This window comes from Aythya ferina, assembly GCF_964211825.1.
Source record: "Aythya ferina genome assembly, chromosome: Z".
In the NCBI taxonomy this organism is placed as follows: domain Eukaryota; kingdom Metazoa; phylum Chordata; class Aves; order Anseriformes; family Anatidae; genus Aythya; species Aythya ferina.
Window position 1 is genome coordinate 38189882 of NC_140299.1, and position 7759 is coordinate 38197640.

The following is a 7759-nucleotide window of genomic DNA, read 5'->3' on the forward strand; positions in this document are numbered from 1 at the left end:
AAGGACCTAAATGTAGAACTAACAAGTAACCTTTATTTAAAATAAACTTTTTTTTTTTTTTTTTTTTTTTTTTTTTTTTCCATAAGAAAGTCAATATCACCAGACATTTCCATCAAAAAAGTTTCTTAGACTGGGAATTGTCTCCTCCTTTGAAGTTTTCCAGGCCCAGGGTGGAATTTGTGGTCAGCTGAAATCAAAGATCTGAGTTCAGGGCTTTCCACATTCTGGCCAAATACATTGTCAATCAGCTATCTTACCTGTTTGAGGAACAGTATTCTGAAAAGTCTCCTCACAAGGATAATTCAGAGATAAACGAATGTAAAAAATGTAAATGTAAACGAATGTAAAAAATAGTTCTTGTTTTTCGTTCTTGTTAGAGAGATTTTTGATAAATTTCACCTAGGATCCTAAAATGTCTAGCAGTCCTCTTGCACTGATGCCCAACCACTCTTTTTGTTATGAATATTTGACTGTAGCCTTATCATTAAGAAGCTCTAGAGTTCATACTGAATACTTATTGAACATGCCTAACATGACAAGTCCTTAAAGAAGACTGACCTTGTGACAGAAATACTACTAGTAATGTGTATTTTTTTTAAAGGATCTTTCTGTCCTCTGTTTTAGACTTTGATACAACATAATAACTTTAACCAAATGGAACTGTACGTAGTGGCCTGTCACTGGAGAGATAGCATCCAGGGGCAGATACTTCTAACTTTTCTCACCAATTTCGTCTGAAGTTCATTGGCAAAGGCTCTGGCAAACTCTACAGTGTGTATGCTCTGCAAAGGTAGAACTCGCCTCTACGAATTTGCAGCAGAAAGAGATCACATTGGGCCAGCTACAATCTTTTTGTCTTTCTAACGTTTAACTCAAGGAAGCAGAAGGGGAAAATAGCAGTAACACTACATGGCCATCTACTGATAGAAAACTGTATAGCTTCTAAGAGGTGTGTAAATGGAAGGAAGATTTCAGTACTTGGTTAATATATGTTGTCTAAAGATGCCATCTTTCACAGGAGTAAATTGCAATATGAGCCAACAACATTTAATGAACAACTCTACATTTAAAAGCAGGAGTAAAAAATAGATCAGTAGATTACTAGTTAGGGTTTGTTCGCCTAAGAAAAATTTACTGGTAGATCTACAGCAGCATAAATCCTCTTGTGGATAATCTGTTTTTGATATACGTGTGTATGCACAAATTTCACTGCTCTTACTTTATGCAGGTAATTATACCTTCAAGTCCCCAGTGAGAACACGACCTTAGAGGTAAATATGTAACCGCAAGAACACAGATGCTTAAAAACCTCTAGTGTCTCTTTTTCCCCTTCTCCTAGCTTTGGAAATGAAGTTTGCAGACACCTCCTGACCATGCAGCAGTCACACATAATGCAAAGTAAAACTTAAATCGGTACTCTAAGCAGTGAATCACTGATTCTCTGCAAGAAATAAAGACCTTTACCTAAATCTAGAATTTTCCATTTTGTAAAAACAGCTGAGAAATGAATTTGGTAGTCATACACTGCATTGGTAGAAGTGATATTGCAAACACCTATGAAAAAGGATACTGTGAGAAACAAAACCATGCTTCTATTTAAGGAGTTACCCATCAGACTTGTTTGTGACTCATCCCTTCTGAACCCCTCCAGCACTGCTGTGATATAAATGTCAGCAACATCATTATCTTGGGGACTTCCAGGCCAGTTCACCTCTGACAGCTCCGTGAATTCATTTTTCTCTCCAAGGATATGTAGAAACCAATTAACAGTTCTTCCATGAGCTGTTTTGCAGAACAGCTCTTGCACATAAGGATCAAGTCTGATATTGGCAGCAGCCATTTCAGGCAAGGTGAAGTATCATTTTGGAAGGAGCTTACACCAGTCAGCCCAAGGGTTTAGAGATTGACCTTATTTGCTGCCAAGGGGAGGAAGGGGACTGTCAGGAACAAAGTCCCTTATTTGCTTCCTATTCTACATGAATATAAAAACTCTCTGAAGAGAAGGTGAGATCACAGAAGCAGGAAGAATTTAAATGCTAAACAGAAAGAAAAAAAAAAAAAAAAAAAAACTTTTGACAGAGGTGAGAATAAGCTGCTACAGATTGAGGCAGAGATGCGGTACCTTACAGCAAGAATTAGCTTACTGCCTTTAGACTAGGAAAAAACAAAAGTTTAACTTTCCCCCTTAGTTTAACAACTGACATAATAAACTCATTTTGATCCTGTTTAAGAATTGCACGCTAATGGGTGAGTGCTTATGTGTATACATTAAAGTTTGTACCCTGAGTACATATATGTGCATGTACTCCTTGCCGGCATGACAACACAGACACCGCCTGATGTACAATGTCTGATGTGTACACACAGCAAAAGTCACCTTGTCTGTCTCTTCTGATGCTGCTATGTACAGACATGTCCCTCAAGATATTCCAATTTAAATGCATAACTAATTTTGGGGAGAGTGTGGACATAACAAGTGTGGAAATAAATATTTGTGTGTACAAAGAAAGCATACTAGCAGTTAGGTCATCATTTGTAGTTAGAGGAAGGAAGAGGAAAAGACAGGTAGAAGGGTACACAGTCTGACAGCTTTCATTCAGCTGACCTAGCTGCATTCACCCTCTCCATGACTGAGAGGGAGATAAGGGCAAAGTCAGTCCTTTCTTGTCCAACAAGTGCTGTCCTGGGTTATTTCATTTTCTGACATGACTCCTCCACAGATGGAAATACACACTGATATTTATTGTACCAGAGCGGCTACTTGTCAGACTGGAAGCTGGAAAACACGTTGGCAATAGAGAGTAACGGTCTTTGGTATCCAGCCCTGAGTTGTGCTAGTAAAATGATTGCACTAGACTGCTACCTTTGATGACTGTTACTTGTTAAGAAATACATGTGGCAGGTTGATCTGCCGTGGAATGCGTACGTGCAGTACAGGTGGATTACATAATGTGATGCAGGAGGGATGAAGTGGTCCCACACTGTCTTTTCACTTTTTCTGTAGCTGAAGTTACCCCATTTAAACACGGTCTCCTGTGTCATTCTTTGAGAAGCACTCAATAGCTGTGTAGCCAGAGGCTGCAGCTACCAAGTCACTTCAGTCCAATACAAATCCATGCTAAATCTGGGAGAAGGGATGTAGCTTCCCCATCACTCATGCTTGGGCTGGTGCAGGCACGTGTGAGACCATAGGTCAGCAGTATCCATTACAGTGACCACAGGGTTATGATCTGAGAAAGAGTGACATATGGCCCAGTTGTCCCTAAATGTCTGGCTGGGGATGTCAGAACCAGTGGGCACTCAGGAGAGATGTATGAAGTCAGCTGCCTGGAGCACTTAGGGATAGAAGGAGTCAGTAGCTCCAGGGCAAAGGTGTGCAAGGATGTATGTTCCTCCTTTTCTTCTGCCTTTTCTATAAAATTTGTACCAAACTACACTGAAATAAATGAAATAAAGCCCTAGGCTTTAAACATGCTGTGTTTTTGTGGAAGGTAGAGCTAACGTTCAGTTCAGGCTTGTGACCATCAAAAAATGTTGACAATGTGGATGTGTGAGTCCAATTTATGAGTAAGGGCAGCAACCTAGTCATTGAGGTTTAGCTGTGGGTGCTAGGTAATGTATGAGTGTGAAGCAAAGCACCCCTGTCCGGAGATTGCAATTTGCCATGGGAAACATGCAGGGCTGTATGACGTTCTCTCACCTGCTTGAACGTTACAACAGGGATGTGTGTCTTAGTTTTTACCAAAATGTGTGAAATAGGAGTAATTATCACTTATTTGGAAGACAGAAACAATTGTTTGAAGGATTTATTTAATTTTTGACACTTTTGCAATGCTGAAAATGCTTTCATACTTTCTCTCTTTAAAAACATTGATATTGCCAGGAAAATAATCTTTTTCATCTGTTTTTATCCTTAAATTTCTACTTTTTAAAATTATTTCTGAGGATTTTTTCATACCTACAAGGACTAGAAATGTCTGAACTTTAAATAAAAAATGCACTGAGATTGTTACAATAGATTTTGATTTATGGCTTTAAAACCCTGGCTTTAAAGGGAAAAACAAAAACAAACAAACAAACAAACAAAAAATCAAGGACTCTGCATTAAAAATGAGATATTTGGCAATGTAATAAAGTATGTCATCTTTGAATCTGTTTTCCTGTTTTTCTATACCTTTACCTGCAATTTTTCACAGACACTTATCTCCCATCTGTGAACTTAACACTTTTGAAGAAGTGTACTGTTTTATTAAGGTGAAAGAAATGATGTAAAATAAGAAAAATAAAGGAAAAAAATCAGAATCAGGATTTAGAATCAGGATTTAACAAAGGAGTTGATAAAAAAAAAAACCCTGTCCTAGCAAGTAGTGTTAGAATATAGCTAGAATATATCTTTAAAATTCCACTTGGTTTCCCTGTTTTGTTTTGTTTTGCTTTTCTTTATTTTGTGGGGAAAATAAGTTCCACTGTAGATTTTAAACTTCTGACCTCTGATCATTACTACTAAGAAGCTTATTGATTACTATAAATGTAATCACACTGCTTTTAATATTATGCAGAAAACTACACATGGCAGAACTTGTGCTTCTTATCTACCCCTATAAATGGGTTGTGCTGAAAACAGATTTGCCTTCCCTTCCCTTCCCTTCCCTTCCCTTCCCTTCCCTTCCCTTCCCTTCCCTTCCCTTCCCTTCCCTTCCCTTCCCTTCCCTTCCCTTCCCTTCCCTTCCCTTCCCTTCCCTTCCCTTCCCTTCCCTTCCCTTCCCTTCCCTTCCCTTCCCTTCCCTTCCCTTCCCTTCCCTTCCCTTCCCTTCCCTTCCCTTCCCTTCCCTTCCCTTCCCTTCCCTGCCCTGCCCTGCCCTGCCCTGCCCTGCCCTGCCCTGCCCTGCCCTGCCCTGCCCTGCCCTGCCCTGCCCTGCCCTTTCTTTTTCTCTTTCTCTTTCTCTTTCTTTTTCTTTTTTTTCTTTTTCTTTTTCTTTTTCTTTTTCTTTTTCTTTTTCTTTTTCTTTTTCTTTTTCTTTTTCTTTTTCTTTTTCTTTTTCTTTTTCTTTTTCTTTTTCTTTTTCTTTTTCTTTTTCTTTTTCTTTTTCTTTTTCTTTTTTTCTTTTTCTCTTTTTCCTTTTCCTTTTCCTTTTCCTTTTCCTTTTCCTTTTCCTTTTCCTTTTCCTTTTTTCTTTTTGTGAAGATAAACAACACCTAAGGGATCTTCTAAGAAATAATTTCAGAATGTTTAACAACAGCATTTGTTAACAATAAATGTGGAGAAGGCAGAAGAACTTAACAACTTCTTTGCCTAGATCTTCACTGGTGGTCAGGCTTCCCACATCTTTCAAGTCTCTGAACCTCTAGGCGGGGGTTGGAGAAGCAGAGTCTCTCCCACTGTAAGTGAAGAGCAAGTTCAGGACATCGTGATGTAATTTAACAAGTTTATGGGGCCTGATTACATGTATCGAGGGTCCTGAGGGAAGTGGTTGATATAGTCACCAATCCAATCTCTTTTTGTGAAAAATCATGGCAGTCAGACAAAGTCATTGCTATCTAGAAAAAGGGAAACATCGTTCCCATTTGTTAAAAAAGTAGAAAGGAATACCCAAGGAACTACAGAACAGTGAACATCACCTCTGTACCAGGCAAGATCATGAAATGGATCCTCCTGAAGGCAATGTTAAAGCAGGTGATCCAGGTCAGCAATTACAGCTTAACCAAGGACAAATCCTGCCTGACCAAGTTGGTAGCCTTCTATGATGGAGTGACTTCATTGGTTGACCAGGGAAGACCAACTGATGTCATCTACTTGGACTTCTGTAAGGCTTTTGACATGGTCCCACATGACATCCTAATCTCTAAATTAGAGATATGGATTTGAAGAGTGGATAAGGAATTGGCTCAATGGCTACAGTGGTGTGGCTGATACAACGGAAGGAAGGGATGTCATCCAAAGGGACCTGGACAGGCTCAAGAAGGCCCAGGTGAATCTAATGAGGTTCAACAAGGCCAAGTGCAAAGTGATTCACCTAGGTCAGGATAATTCCAGGCATGTGCACAGGCTGGGAGAAGAAGTCACTGAGAGCAGCCCTGCAGGGAAGGACTTGGGGGTTCTGGTGGATGAAGAGCTTGACTTGAGCCAGCAGAGTATGCTTGCAGCCCAGAAGTCCAAGTGCATCTTGGGCTGCATCAACAGAGGGCTGGACAGCTGGCGGAGGGAGGGGATTGTCCCCCTCTGCTCTGCCCTCGTGAGGCCCTACATGGAGTGCTGTATTCAGGTTTAGGGTCCGCAGCACAAGAAGGATGTGGGGCTGTTAGAGTGGGTCCAGAGGAAGGTTACGAAGATGATCAAGAGGCTGGAGCACCTCTCCTATGAAGAAAGGCTGAGTGAACTGGGGATGTTCAGCCTGGAGAAGAGAAGGCTCTGGGGAGACTTCATTGTAGCCTTTCTGTACTTAAAGGAGTCTTATAAAAAGAATGGAGAAGGACACTTCACTTTGGTAGATAATGATTGAACAAGGGGGGATGGTCTTAAACTAAAAGAGTGTAGATTTAGATTAGATATAAGGAAGAAATTCTTCACTGTACAGGTAGTGAGACACTGGAACAGGTTGCCCAGAGAAGCTGTGGATGTTCCATTTCTGGAGGTTTTCAAGGCCAGGTTAGACAGGGCCTTCACCAGCCTGATAAAGTGGCTGGCATCCCTGCCCATGGCAAGGGTGTTGGAGTCAGGTGACCTTAAGGTCACTTCCAAACCAAGTCATTCTATGATTCTATGAATGTTCAGTATTTCTCATAATAAAAGAAACATTTATTCTTCTTTCCTATTTCTCCCATCAAAAAATAAATAAATAAATAAATAAAATGAATGTAAATTCCTTTTATTGAAATAAAATTATTTAATACTCATAAATAATTGATGTTATTTTACTTGAAATAGAAACTTTGGTTATGACTCAATTCAACGGACAAAGCCCTGTCAGTGTCATTGCATCTTCTAACACAAGAGCACTTCACTGGGCTCCCTTCAGTGGGAGGGAGCTGACATGTCATGAGAAAGAAGTTAAAATACCTTGCCAAATTAAACCTTTTAATTTGTCCAGACCTTTTTCTTTCTGCCCAATATAGTCCCCTTGTTACAGCTAGGTACTGCCTGTAACCTAAGCAGCTTTTGTATTGTCTTAATCTTTGTTCAGGTTTCTCACTTAGGATCTGCTTTTGTGGCTATTCATTTATTGCTTGTAATGACCTGACTAGATTTAAGAGTGAGATCTGTCTTTTGCAAGTGATCTAGGTGCTGGCTAAGAGTTGGATTCCGTTCATAGCTGGCTATCAGGTGCTAACTTTCCAAGCCTTTTCTTTCTGCGTTGCTAGGTTCTGCTGGTAAACTCTTGCCCAGGTAGCTCTGACAGGCCTTGCACAGTGTTACTTTCAGTTTTACAGTTGGATACATGATTGGTGCAATGGGGTTTGTAGGTAATGATATAAAACCGTTTCTGGAAATATTGGGGAAAAATTTGTAAATGAGTTGTCTTGGCTGTCCTTTCTAACAATGAAGAGATTTCTTCCAAAATTACAAAGATAAGGTTTTGCCTGAAATCTGGCTGAACTCAACAGCTGTGTAGCCAGAGGCAAAACCACTGCTAGAAACGCTTGTTTAAGTACTCAAGTAAATCCTGTACCCCTACCATCCTTCTGTTAAGCCTCCACAAATTTGAAATCTGCAAAGAAAATATTAATCAAAAAAATATTAAATCAAAATATTAATCAAAGA